At 35.8% G+C, this 14,725-nt stretch overlaps 1 long non-coding RNA gene across 1 annotated transcript; it reads left to right on the top strand.

Moving 5' to 3' along the window:
- The first annotated feature begins 6,877 nt into the window (after positions 1 to 6,877).
- On the top strand, positions 6,878 to 10,638 carry LOC134267033 (uncharacterized). Its single transcript, XR_009992079.1, has 3 exons — positions 6,878 to 6,959; positions 7,316 to 7,524; positions 8,041 to 10,638. It is a non-coding gene; the product is annotated as an uncharacterized LOC134267033 (long non-coding RNA).
- The last annotated feature ends 4,087 nt before the right edge of the window (positions 10,639 to 14,725 follow it).

Below are 14,725 nucleotides of genomic sequence, written 5' to 3'. Positions count from 1 at the left end.
GCTGCATTTTCTCCTCTCCCGTTACAGAGGCAATCATTTAATCATTATATCATGTTTTAATTCTAGTTCTTGATCTTAGAATTTGAGATATATTTGAAAACTCTAATCTTTGCCTAAATAGAGCTGTCATTAGCTGAATCAGCACTTTTTATGTCAAATTTGCATCGGGATCAAAATTGAAAAAAATGTGTTTCACATTGGCGTCAAAAAAAAAGACTGAAAGAGGGCAGTTGTACACGTACGCTGAGATTTGATTCAAAATGTAGTGCCCATAATATTCGACAAACACTACTAACAGTCGTGACACGAAAAAGTAGGTAAGTTATATCCATAATGTTCTGTTTTCTGTTATCTTAAAAGCAAATTGTTTGAAAAAATTACGTGTAATTAAGATGCCTGGACAGAAAAAGATGCAATAACAATGAAGAATCGATCTCAGTTATCCTTTTTAGCTCACCTGAGGCAGTGCCCAGAGTATGGGGACAGCAGGTACATACAGGGCAGTGTCCATGCAGAGTATAGGCCGAGCAGGTACACACAGAGCAGTGTCCAGGGTATGGGCCCAGCAGGTACATACAGGGCAATGTCCAGAGTATGTGGACAGCAGGTAGGTACAGGACAATGTCCATGGTATGGGCCCAGCAGGTCCATACAGAGCAGTGCACTATATATGGCCCAAGGATGGTGGGAAGTCCCTAAAAGCTTGTTTGGTTTAAAAAATTGAAGTTAATCCACTTGCTGATACTAAGGCTGCAAATTTTGACTTATGCTCAACACTCAAGGCAATCAATCAGCAATCTTTTGTGCCAGCTATCTATACTGCTTCACGGGTCCTTGGTTTACATCTAATCATAGGGTCTGGTCTACATGTCCCATATTGGGAATTGAACCTGCAATTTAAGGATCAACTCTGTATTCTGCGACTGTAGAGCAGACTCTCTCACCACTGTGTCATGCAGACAAGTTATTAGTTATTGAGAGCAAGAATAAAGTGATTTCACCTTATACACACCAACTTTTGACTAGCTACATGTATTATACACTGACTTTACATGTACAGTATCCTCTAAAAGTACATTTTAATTCAATTAACATCATCATCTGATGATAAATAGACATGTAAACTAATTAATTCATTGCTAATAAGTAATTGATCATTTTTTCAGCTGAGCAGTCCTGTAGTTGTTCTAACCAAGAAGTGGTAGAATGAGGGTAAATCAGAGTGTATAGCAGCCCCAGCAGGTGCCCCCCCCCATGGCCAATCACAGTTTTACATGGAAATATATATTAAGAAAATTCTTTAAAAATCTCCTTCTCAAGAACCACTGTGCAAGAAGAGATGAAACTCATAGGGAAGCATCTTTAGGTAGTGTAGATACAATTTTTTTTTAATCATGACCCAGGGGGGTATGGCGGGGCATCAATGTCTGATCAAAGTTTTAATAGAAATATATAGGAAAATTCTTTAAAAATCTTCTTCTCTGGAATAGCAAAGGCAAGAATGATCATATTTTTATGAAAGTATCTTCAGGTAGTGGCAATTCAGTTTTGTTCAAATCATGAGCCCTGGGGATAGGGCCAGGCCAATATGGCTGATCAAAGTTTCACATAGAAATATACAGGAAAAAATCTTTAAAAATCTTCTTCTCAAAAATTAACAAAGGCATGATGATCATATTTATATGTCAGCATCTTCAGGTAGTGTAGATTCAGATTTGTTCAAATCATGACCCCTGGGGGTAGGGCAGGGCCACAATGGCCGATCAAAGTTATACATAGAAATATATAGGAAAATTTGTTAAAAATCTTCTTCTCTGGAAAAGCAAAGGCATGAATGATCATATTTTTATGGAAGCATCCTCAGGTAGTGGACATTCAAAGAACTTTATTCGGTAATAACCAATATTTGCCCCCAAATCAAACTTTGATGGAGATATATTTAATTAAGTTCTTAAACAGGGGAGTATATGCTGACTTCAAAGCACTGAATATTTTTATAAGTAATGACGTCATATGTACGTAATGACGTCACAAACATGACGTAAATTTCAGTTTTTTATGAATTTTACAGAAAAATGTACATATTCCGTCAATATTTTGAGTAAAAGTCACCGAGCGCATATGTGTTCAGGATCAATATCTTGATATAATGTGTAGAATCATAATATCAATGAAATATGTCAATATTGTTCCTGAACAAACTTGCGCTCTATAAATTTTAAAGCATAAATTGTTGAAATTTTGTCCATTTTGTCCTCTTTCTGAAAAAGGATATAAAATCGACTAGTTTGTGACGTCATTAAATAAAAAATTGTGAATACACTGCTTTGAAACTAAAATATTTTCTGTTAATTCATATTTCTTATACAATTTATTGAATTCAGCACATTTCAGGAAGTTTTCAAAATTTGACTTTTGTGGGGGCATGTATATGCAATATACCGCATATAGTTCTTTGTTCAAATCATGACCCCAGGGGGTAGGGTGGAGCCACGACATGGAATCCGAGTTTTACATAGAAACATGTAGAAAAAAATCTTTAAAAATCTTTTTTTCAAAAATAGCAAAGCCATGATTAATCCTATTCATATGGAAGCATTCTCAGGTAGTCTAGATTCAATTTTGTTTGAATCATGTCCCCTGGGGGTAGGGCAGGGCCACAATGTAAGTTCAAATGTAAAGGGCAATAAAACCACAAGTAGTCAAAGAAATTTGCAAGCATCCTTAGTTAGTGTAGATTCAAGTTTGTTCAAATCATACCCTAGCTCTCCTTTTTAAGGATTGTTTGGGACCACTATTGGGTTTCAACTTTTCAATAATAAACTAATTTATGCTTTTTTCCTAGCCACATTGCTCAGGTGAGCGATGTGGCCCATGGACCTCTTGTTGTTTAAACAGGCATATTATGACATAGAGCTGCTGTCTCTACATGAGACCGTACAACAGAAGGTCGTGACCCTGCTGAGTGACCCAAACAACAGAAAGTCGTGACCCTGCTGAGTGACCAAGACAACAGAAGGTCGTGACCCTGCTGAGTGACCCGGACAACAGAAGGTCAAAACCCTGCTGAGTGACCCAGACAACAGAAGGTCATGACCCTGCTGAGTGACCCGGACAACAGAGGGTCGTGACCCTGCTGAGTGACCCAGACAACAGAAGGTTGTGACCCTGCTGAGTGACCCAGACAACAGAAGGTCGTGCCCCTGCTGAGTGACCCATACAACAGAAGGTTGTGACCCTGCTGAGTGACCCATACAACAGAAGGTTGTGACCCTGCTGAGTGACCCATACAACAGAAGGTCGTGACCCTGCTGAGTGACCTGGCCAACAGAAGGTTGTGACCCTGGTGAGTGACCCGCACAACAGAAGGTCGTGACCCTGCTGAGTGACCTAGACAACAGTGTTAAACAGACACTTCTGGAGAACGGAATCACAAAGCTGTGTGTCTTCTTTGGCAGGCAGAAAAGTACTCACTTTACCAAAACCAGGCATTGAAAAATACTTTTCTCAACAAAATATAATTCGACAATCTGATGTAAAGTTAAAACATGTTTGAGTTGTGGTAGTTGTTTGAAGTTTTATCTCATTCTCTAGCCTGATATAGAGTAAATGTAGTTTAGGATGGTTGATTTGAATTTTTAGAAATGTTAATTTCTGTATTTAATTTTCAGCCAATGGTGTGCTGCTGTCTCACATGATTACTTTCCTGAATGACAAGGTAAGATAACTCAAGTTTTGTTAAATAATAATTAAAACTATAAAGTCCTATGTGAAATTAAGAAAACTTTCTCTGATCAGTGATGTACTTGTACCGTATGTGTACTGTATACAGGGTTATTTTCACCAAGTGTTATTTTCGCCCTTTCACAGTTGCAAACAATTTTCCCCAATTTGAATTCATCCAGTTATAGCTTTGTTTAAGAAATTATACTGAAATCTTTGATTTCGCCCGAATGAGGGTAGGTGCACGTGGAGAGGGCAAAAATTACTCAGTATACGGTATTTAGAATAGCAGGCTTCATATTTTAGAGACTTTGGAACAGACGATAATGTGCTAATTTATGAATACAGTAAAACTCGTTTTTAATTAGTATGAACACAGATATTGCGAATCCACAGATATAGTGAAGTTATCATGGATCCTCCAGCTATATTAATTAATTTAACTAATTCCTTATACGGATATAATGAATAAGGGATACAGAGAATTAATTTCAGAGGTCCCTGTGACTTCATTATAACCGAGTTTTACTGTATCTCTAAGAAATCTTTTATAAATACAATTAAAATATGACACAGACATGTGTAGCGCTAAATTCATGATAACACCAACAACTCGTACCCAGTGATTGCGCTAAAATTTGAATATGCCAAATTACACTGTATGTACACCTACATTATATTCTTGTTTTTCAGACTGACTGGCACTCCGTGGCTCCTTCTTTGACAACATTGTGGGTGTGGCCGCCTACGTCAGATGGCAGAGCTGCTCTATACTGAAGCCACTTATTAACCAGCTACGGAAATTGGGTGATAATAATTATAGCCAGTCAAATCTTACAGAAACAGTGTTAATTAAATCCCCAATGGAAATAATGATTCCACAGTATAAACTTCATTTTCTGTTTCAGGGCCTTAGTGACTCAGAAGAATCTGTTGTACACAAGACGTTAGGTGCTGTACAGGCTCTTACAGAATTAGGTCTCATTCAGAAATCCATGCTCCAGGAGTTCCTACTTGAAGTGATCCCTTTTTTGGCACACCCTGTAAGTAACCAATGAAAAAAAATGTGACCAAATAATTACATATATTTTATTTCATATATTTATTTAGGCTATTTTAATACCATGCTCACTTTTGTTAACTATTCGATTATTTGAATCAAGTGAGTATAATTCTAACATTTTGTAAAGGCTTTTGTTGAACACTTGTTTGTAATCTTATTCCTGACTACAAACAGAAACAGAGAGTGATTATATACATGACAATGTGCCAGATAATAAATATTCATGATTTTTAGTGGTGGGAAATTCAAAAGATTAATTTTTTAATTACCAGCAAAATTGCAAGTATGAAATAACTACACATTATGCTTCTTTCAGATTTTTCTGCTGAATGCCCTTCAGAATGCATGTCTTTGACAACATCCTGTCTCAGGGACAGTCAGCCGAACCGAGTGTTTGATATTCTGAGGGTCAGTCAGCCGGACCGAGTGTTTGATATTCTGAGGGAGAAGCAGTAATATGAGGTCCATCAGCCAGCAGGCCGGGGCATCACATTATCTACTCCGAGCTAGTTGAGACAATGACCCAGGTGATTCAGTATTCAGTCAATTTAACAATTAGGTTAAAAAAAAAAAAGAAGCATGACATTTTCTCTCACATCTTAATCAAGGTTTAGTGTGTCTTAGTGTTTTACTGGAGGAAAATCCTATTGTAAGTACAATGTATTTATAATTATTGTCTTTCATACATGTATGACATATTAAGGCTCATATTCCAAATATTTCAGTGACTTGAGAGCTGTGACACCATCAGTTTCTGATCCTGAGATGCATTTGTTTTCAGGCCTTGAAAGATTACATCATGAAATTAAACAGATCTAGGGCAGGTTACTAAGCAAGCTCTCAACTTCATTTCTGACAGTAAAATTTGTTCATAAACTGTTCATGTTTATTTCTCTATTCTAATAAATTCAGAGAAGCTTTCACTATTGGAGTTCCTGATTGTCTCACTTAAGTCTGTAAAGACTGACAACAAGAGGCTGGGGATTCTGTATTGTGGGCCCAGGTAAAGCCATAACCAGGAGACATGCTGAATTACTGAAACAAAAAAGGATCCAAAACAGCCGGATGTGGATCTAAGTACTTCCAGGTTTGTGTACTGTAAATACTACTGACTGTACACAGTGTTTTCATGTTGTTAGTTAATATCAGTAGTGCAAAACTCAGTTGGATCATTAAAATTTGGAGCACGGGGGTTACAATTTAATTCAAAACATTTGCGTATAATTACTTATAGATAAGTTTTTACCCCGATATATGGAGAAATTTTGCTTCCAAAAAATGAAAACATTGATATTCATTGATGTAGTTAATTTTTTTTTTTGTTTTCTAGTCGTTCTTCTAAAAAGACAAATCCAAAGGACCAATCTGTAAACATGGTGAGTAGCTGTATTATAGTGTTACTCTACATTTTTTTGCTACAGATGGGAATAACTCTTCTAAGCACTAACATCTATCTTCTCTATGTAATACTATTCAGCAATGACTTTATTGAAATTTAATTGCCTTAGCCAAATAATTTGTAATATTATATACTAGTACATGTATATAATTAAAGAATGTGTTATCTATTGGCAGGATTCAAGTTTCTCAAGACCATGCATTCTTTGCCCACGGCCTCCAATGATGGTACAGTCAAATTATGGGAGTCTGAAAAACTGGAGGAAAACAGCTAGTGTTGCTAACTGCTCTAAACAGACCCTCAAGAATACTTCTGTACCTGGTAAAATAGCAAAATACTTTAATATACACTGCATTATGTCATTGATTTCTTTTAATGAATATCCAATTTTCTTTAAATTGTCAGAAAAAAAAATTAAAAATGTATATGTGATTTTTTATAATTATCTGATTTATATTTGAATATAAATATGTTTTAGTGCTGATTATTGCTTTGTTTGACTAGGAGAGAAAGTGAAAGGTTTAGTTTTCTGTGAAGCTCCTGGATCTGCTCTCTCTCTCTGGCCACATTCACCAACATGGGGGACAATCAACATTTACAAGTCAGTAGTGTGTTTTATATATTGAAGTTAGTAATAAATGAATTGTTTCTTTTATTGATCAGATTTGTTTTTTTAACAGGATAGAGACAGGAAAGGCCACTTGGAACAAAGCTATTAATGTGGACAAGTCTGACTATGGAAACATAGTAGATCTCACATTAACTTTGATACAGGTACAGCACTGTACAAATATATGTATCTTGACATGCATGATTATTTAGATATGTACATGTATTATGAAATAGGCAATTTTATTTATTGTGTAAAGTGAGAAAAGAATTATGAAGAACAAAGGAAAATGTTTAAATGTTGTCTAGAAGTTTTTGTTCAACAATAGCAAAGCAATGATTGGTCATGGGACTACTTTTGAATTAAAACTTTTCAATAATAAACCAATTTCTCATTTTTCTTAGCCACAATGCTTAGGTGAGTGATATGGCCCAAGGGCCTCTTGTTTTTTCAAAGAGCTACATTTCTGCAGCTAGGGTATAGAACTGATTTTTTAAATGAATTTGGTTTGATATTATAGATTCTCCTACACTCTCACCACATAATGTCCCATCATCAGCCACGAAATCCTGACCTAGTCAAAGATCACCACGTAATGTCCCATCGTCATCGACCACTTAGTCCAAGAGAAAAAGATCTGACAGAAACCAGTACTCAGAAACATGACATCATCGGCTTTGCCGACCCGTGACTTGATTTAGAAAGACCCTGACCTCGAATTCTCTGTGTGTAAGGATTAAAGAGATAGGGGTTTAGAACTGATTTTTTTTTACTGAACATGGTTTAATACATTTATATGTATCTATAATCCCTCATTTCTTTGTATTCTCTTCACATCTACCCTTAATAAATGTAAGTATTTGTGAAGCCTTATTTTCATTGCAGATTTTTATAAAGTTTATATAATATGAGTTTATTTCATTCAGTACAGTTATAGAATTATACAATTGTAAACCACTTCAACAGTTGGGTAATTTTATTGACAGGATACATGTAGTACTAGGGACATGTATATTTAGCAGTGTGTTTTTAATAGTTTAGAATTAATTTAGATATTCATAAAGTAAATTTCTGTAGAAAGATCTTAGATGGGTCTACTTTATATTCACTATTTTACTATATTTTTGGGGGGGGGATCAAAACTGCAAAATTTCGTTAGCCAGAAAATATATGTAAACAAAACTTTCAGTGTCAAATTTTGTGAAAGTCAAAGGAAACTTTCACTCCCTTTTCTCTGTTTTGTAGATTGATTGTGCAATACAGTTTTTACTGGGCGTGATGCAGGACAAGCAGAAGAAAAACAACAAACACGCAGATCAGTTTCAGCGGATCTCAGAGACGCTGTCCATTCTTAACTGGGTCAATGAGACTGAAGAGTCAGTTGTTAGAATGAGATGTTACCACCGGAGAACCGACTGGAACCGCTGAGTCTGAAGAGTCAGTTGTTAGAACCAGATGTTACCACCGGAGAACCGACTGGAACCACTGAGTCTGAAGAGTCAGTTGTTAGAACCAGATGTTACCACTGGAGGATTGACTGGAACCACTGAGTCTGAAGAGTCAGTTGTTAGAACCAGATGTTACCACCGGAGGACCGACTGGAACCGCTGAGTCTGAAGAGTCAGTTGTTAGAATGAGATGTTACCACCGGAGAACCGACTGGAACGGCTGAGTCTGAAGAGTCAGTTGTTAGACCCAGATGTTACCACCGGAGAACCGACTGGAACCGCTAAGTCTGAAGAGTCAGTTGTTAGAATGAGATGTTACCACCGGAGGACCGACTGGAACCGCTGAGTCTGAAGAGTCAGTTGTTAGAATGAGATGTTACCACCGGAGAACCGACTGGAACCGCTAAGTCTGAAGAGTCAGTTGTTAGAATGAGATGTTACCACCGGAGAACCGACTGGAACCGCTAAGTCTGAAGAGTCAGTTGTTAGAACCAGATGTTACCACCGGAGAACCGACTGGAACCGCTGAGTCTGAAGAGTCAGTTGTTAGACCCAGATGTTACCACCGGAGAACCGACTGGAACCGCTAAGTCTGAAGAGTCAGTTGTTAGAACCAGATGTTACCACCGGAGAACCGACTGGAACCGCTAAGTCTGAAGAGTCAGTTGTTAGAATGAGATGTTACCAATGGAGAACCGACTGGAACCGCTAAGTCTGAAGAGTCAGTTGTTAGAATGAGATGTTACCACCGGAGAACTGACTGGAACTGCTGAGTCTGAAGAGCCAGTTGTTAGACCCAGATGTTACCATCCGAGGACTGACTGTAACCACTGAGTCTGAAGAGTCAGTTGTTAGAACCAGATGTTACCACCGGAGGACTGACTGGAACTGCTGAGTCTGAAGAGCCAGTTGTTAGACCCAGATGTTACCACCGGAGGACCGACTGGAACCACTGAGTCTGAAGAGCCAGTTGTTAGAACCAGATGTTACGACCGGAGGACTGACTGGAACCGCTGAGTCTGAAGAGCCAGTTGTTAGACCCAGATGTTACCACCGGAGGACCGACTGGAACCACTGAGTCTGAAGAGCCAGTTGTTAGACCCAGATGTTACCATCCGAGGACCAACTGTAACAGCTAAGTCTGAAGAGTCAGTTGTTAGAACGAGATCCGGATGAAGAGCAGGGGAACCAGTAAAATGTAGCAGTATATGCGGTTGATATAGAACTGGACACATTATATTTTTATTTTTTAACTTAATTAATTTGCTATATGGTCTTTATGTTTTAACTTTTATGATATCTAAAATTTCAAGCTTCCTTTGGAATGTATTATATTAGAGAAATTGGATAACATACGTTAAAGTGTAACAAATTGTGTTATCAATTTAGGAAATTAACTTTTAATTGACTGGGTTTTTATTTAGTCTAAAGGGATAATTTCAAAATTTTACCATTTATATTTTCCTTTTTTTTTTAAATTACTGCAAGTGTAATCTAGTCTGCATCTCTATATTATGTACATACAGATCCTTGACATATGGCTCTGTAATATCTCTTGATGTGAGAAGATAATAGAATTATACATGTATGCATTTCCATATTGATGCCTATAGCCAATTTAAGGTCACTAAAGTCCATCTATTATAGGTTGTTTTTCCTACTTTTTCCTTACTGCTTTTAGGAATTAAACCAGTTTTAGGTATGATGTCTATTGGCCAATTATTCAAGAGAGTTATTGCCCTTAGACCGTTGAATTTTTTTTTTACTTTGTTGACCTAGTACATGTAGACAAATTGTATTAGACAGAGTGTATATGTAGGGTTATGTTTCAAATTACTGTTTCTTGATATTGATGGCAGTTATAAGATTAAAGTTAAGGACAAGTGATACAAACAAATGAATGTATGGATAGATATAATTTATTTTATTTTCTTTGTGTATGATGTAAAATATTGAATTGCTAAAATGAAAATAAATTGAATTGCTACTATAGAGATTGTAAATTATTGACTTTTTATGAATTGTTCAGAATTTTATCTTTTTTGCCATCTTCCTTCGAAATATTTACTATTTATCACTTTATAATATGACATTATTATGAAACTTTAGGATGAAAAAGTGCAAATTTGTGCTGTTTTTGTGAGAACAAAAGTTTGTAGGTTTTTTAATTTTTTATTAAAGTTTTCAGGAGAGTTATTGCCCTTAGACTGTGAAAATTTCTAATTGTTCACTGTTGAGCTGGTATAAATGAACTATTCTGTAGAATTTATTTTTAATTAAATATTATCATCATTAATTCATAATTAGACCATACAAATTTTTTAATACATGTCAGCTTTAAATCATTCTCTTCAAGTTTTGTGAATTTAGAATGTTAGAATTTAATAAATTATATTTCAATGTATTGTTTTTAATTATTATTTGTCCAGGCATTGCTGTTGTAATGTATTTGTTTGGGAATATTAACTTTCATGTAAATTAGTTGAATCTGATTGGTCGAGCAACATTTGTTAAAAAAACACTATTACCTGCTGAATAATAAAGCCACGCCCTCCAGCGTAGCAACAGTCAACATTGCATGACGACGGGTGATATTCCAAAAAATAGCGACTGTGCAGAATTCATGCAGGCACAGTTCACTGTTATATGTATTTGTATAAAATATTCAGTATAATATAATAAATGTTGCATGTAGCTGAGTGTAACATTGAAAATTTTCACCCCTCGCCTAGGTTGACAATGGTTTAAAATTCTTTGGGTGAAAATTTTAAATGTTACACTCAACTACATGCAATATTTATGTAATGTCTTGTAATTTTGGAAATGCATGGATTCATTTTTTATGGAAAAAAACTTTTTCAAATGATAAAAATCAAGAAATCTTCATTGGATTTTGTTCGAATTATCAGATTAAATCAAATAATGAATATCTGTACATGCATTTGTAAAGTTCTTTAAAATTCAAATTTCAAATTTGTATGTTTTAATTTTATTGATATTAAAACATTCAGTACACATACATGGCGCAGTGGAAGAGCGCCTGCTTTATAGAGTCAAGGAGTGAGGTTCAAATCCTAATTCCAGCTGACGATTGATCTTCCTCCTGGAGACTTTTGTCAATCAGGCGGGAGAACATAGCATCCATCAATTGTCTTTTGTAAACTTTCACATTTTAGATTTACTAATCTGGAACTAATTTCACACAACTTGGCTCACAGGATCCTTGGGTAAAGGGGATTCAAGTTTGCTTATTAAATGCTTATTAAATGATTTTCAAATTTATTAAAGATAATTACAGTCAAACCTCATTATCTCCATCTTGATGGAACCGAGAAAAATTCGAGATATCCAAGGAATTAAGAAATATGTGGTCTGGTCAGGAGTACCTGATCACTTCGACATATATTATCTATGGTATTCAAGGTATCTATGTTTGAGATTCATGTCCCAAAGTTCAAATGTATAAGGATCAATTCTGTGGTGACATTTTAAAATCTCAAGAACTACATGTAGTGTGGACCAGAAATAATTAACTTCAGTATGAAATCTTCCTCAGATATAAAGAGCAGATTCTAAATTGTTATAGCTGCAGATCTGTAGCTATCCGGAAAAATATATATTGATAGTCCGGATAGCTACAGTGCCATCCATTTAAAAAACTGTATATTTATTGCGCACAAAAAAGTGCACACGGTTCTTGATTATTTTTTCCAAATTCTTACCTCAATTGTAAAACAGGGAAGATTTTAAAAAGTTTCTCTCTTTTTTATCAACTACATTCGTAGTTGACATCTGAACGAAGCATATTGGACCGAATTATCTTTGAAACCAAAATGGCAGTATATATAATCGAAATGTTCGATGATTACAATATCAGGGTCAGGAGGACTATTAACAACAATTATGACGAATGTTATACCGTAAATCTGGAAATTTTTGCTGTAGATAAATTTTTAGCAAATTTGCGAGTTTATTGCATTCGCAAAAATATTTTTCTTAAAAATAAATTACCAATAAGAAAATGTAAACAAAGCAGTGGTAATTCGCAAAATTTAGAAACATAAAAATTAATCAACACCATTTTGACCCGAATTCGCAAAATAAAATCGACGTAAAAATTTCCAGATTTACGGTATTGTGGAAAGAGTCAAAGAATATGTTAGGAACACACGGTTAGTAATATTTTGAGATTGCAGTTTTAGGAACATGGAGAAATAAATCGAAAACCGAGCGCACTTTTTTGTGCGCAATAAATATACAGTTTTTTAAATGGGTGGCACTGTAGCTATCCGGTCTATCAATATATATTTTTCCGGATAGCTACAGATCTGCAGCTAAAATTGTTAATGAGAAAAATGATTTTAAAATCTCTTCAAGATGAACAAGACCATGATCACCAAAATTAAGATGCATTCATCAAAGCTTAACATGATTAGTAAAGGGACAAGCGGCAATCCTTGGCTGACTCCGGTATGCTCCATTCAAACCTCGAATGTGATTGGTGGAGGAATGCGCATCACAGGTCGATAAAATTCTCTGATGGAAACTGCCGTAAAATGTCACTCATTTCATATTTTGCTCTGTCGTAAATTCTTGGAGTAGATTCTTTATTTATTATTGATTCTTCATTGTATATTGCTTTTAATGACAACCATAAGTTAGTAAGTCTTTGAAAGCAAGAACAAAGTGTTTGGGGTGCCACAAAAGTATAACACTTGAATGAAATTCAAATAAGATCACATGACTGAATCGACAAGAAGGCAGAACACTGACGTCCGAGGTTAGTTCACTGCGAGGTACAAGCGTACGAGCCACCCGAGAAGACTGGAGTGGTAAAAGGAATGTGTCTGCCATATTCGATAGGACTCCCTATATATCTGAGGACCCCTTTATAATGAGCAGCTCACTTCGTCACCGTTAAGTGTAATCAATTATCACTGGTTCGATCATGCTATACAGCACTCGTTGCAACAGAAAATATCTTTATAACTGTGTACTTTTTCTAATGCAGGTGAGTAAAAACCAAAGAGACTTACAAACAGTTGTACAGGTCAGCTGCAGTACATACAAACAAACATAAATATACGTAATTGCAATAAAATGTTAACAAAGGTAATGCAAGATAACCAGGAGGAACAGGGGTCGCCATTCCACGCCGATACTCGTGACGATAACACAGTCAGGTGTGACAATAAAGCAGTCAGGTGTAATAAATGCATAGAGTATACCCTGGTGTTGATATATTCCATGGATAGTAAAATTGACAATGGCATATGTCTTAATTTATGAGTCGTGTATTTATATGTGAACATTATTAGTGCAGAAAGGAGTTGACTAGAAATGTGATAAACAGTGATGAATTTTTTGAAAACTGATCGTATTTAATAAGCATTAAATTGTCCTTCTTATTACTCTGGGGCCAAATTTGTATTGTATACTTAATATTATAACATTCCCGTTGAAAATGAAAAAAAAACTGACAGGATCATCATATTGTCTCTTTTCAATAGTGTATACAATTGTACACTGATTGGGTGCCAATATATCCATTCAATTTCCAAAATTTTGGTTTCAAGAACTGGTACATTTTTATACCCCCGCTCTGAAGGAGAGGGGGGTATACTGTTTTACCCTTGTGTGTTTGTCCGTCTGTCTGTCTGTGTGTCCGTCCGAAACAAATTTTCGTCGCAGTTTTCTCAGCAACTACTCATCGTAGATGCTAGAAATTTTAACACAATCTTCTCTGTGGTATTCCATATGGTGGGATACATTTTCGCTTAAATGTGATATCAACTTCCTTTTTGTCTGTGCGTCTGTCCGTTTCATACATTACAAATTTTCGTCGCAGTTTTCTCAGCAACTACTCATCGTAGATGCTTGAAGTTTAAACACAATTTTCTCTGAGACATGCCATATGGTGGGATACATTTTTGCTTAAATCCAATGTCAACTTCCTGTTTGTCTGTGCGTCTGTCTGTTTCATACATTACAAATTTTCGTCACAGTTTTCTCAGCAACTACTCATCGTAGATGCTTGAAATTTTAACACAATCTTTTCTGAGACATGCCATATGGTGGGATACATTTTCGTTGAAATCTGATGTCAACTTCCTGTTTGTCTGTGCATCTGTCTGTTTCATACATAACAAATTTTATTTGCAGTTTTCTCTGCAACTACTCATTGTAGATGCTTGAAATTTTAACACAATCTTCTCTAAGGCATGCCATATGTTGGGATACATTTTTTTAAAAAATCGGATATCAACTTCGTGTTTGTCTGTGCTTCTGTCTGTTTCATAAATAACAAATTTTCGTCGCAGTTTTCTCATTACCTATTCATAGCAGATGCTTCAAATTTTATTACACTCTTTGTTTAGGCATGTCATATGGTGGGATTAATTTTGATACGAATCTGATGTCAACTTCATATTTTTCTGTGCATCTGCCTGTAATTGAACTTGTGTGTATTAACATGATAGTGC

The sequence above is a fragment of the Saccostrea cucullata genome, unplaced genomic scaffold (assembly GCF_032062105.1).
Source record: "Saccostrea cucullata isolate Sc308-1 unplaced genomic scaffold, CSIRO_AGI_Scuc_v1 ctg10123, whole genome shotgun sequence".
In the NCBI taxonomy this organism is placed as follows: Eukaryota; Metazoa; Mollusca; class Bivalvia; order Ostreida; family Ostreidae; genus Saccostrea; species Saccostrea cuccullata.
The sequence above is the reverse complement of the archived record's forward strand: the minus strand, read 5'-3'. Positions and strand labels throughout refer to the sequence as shown.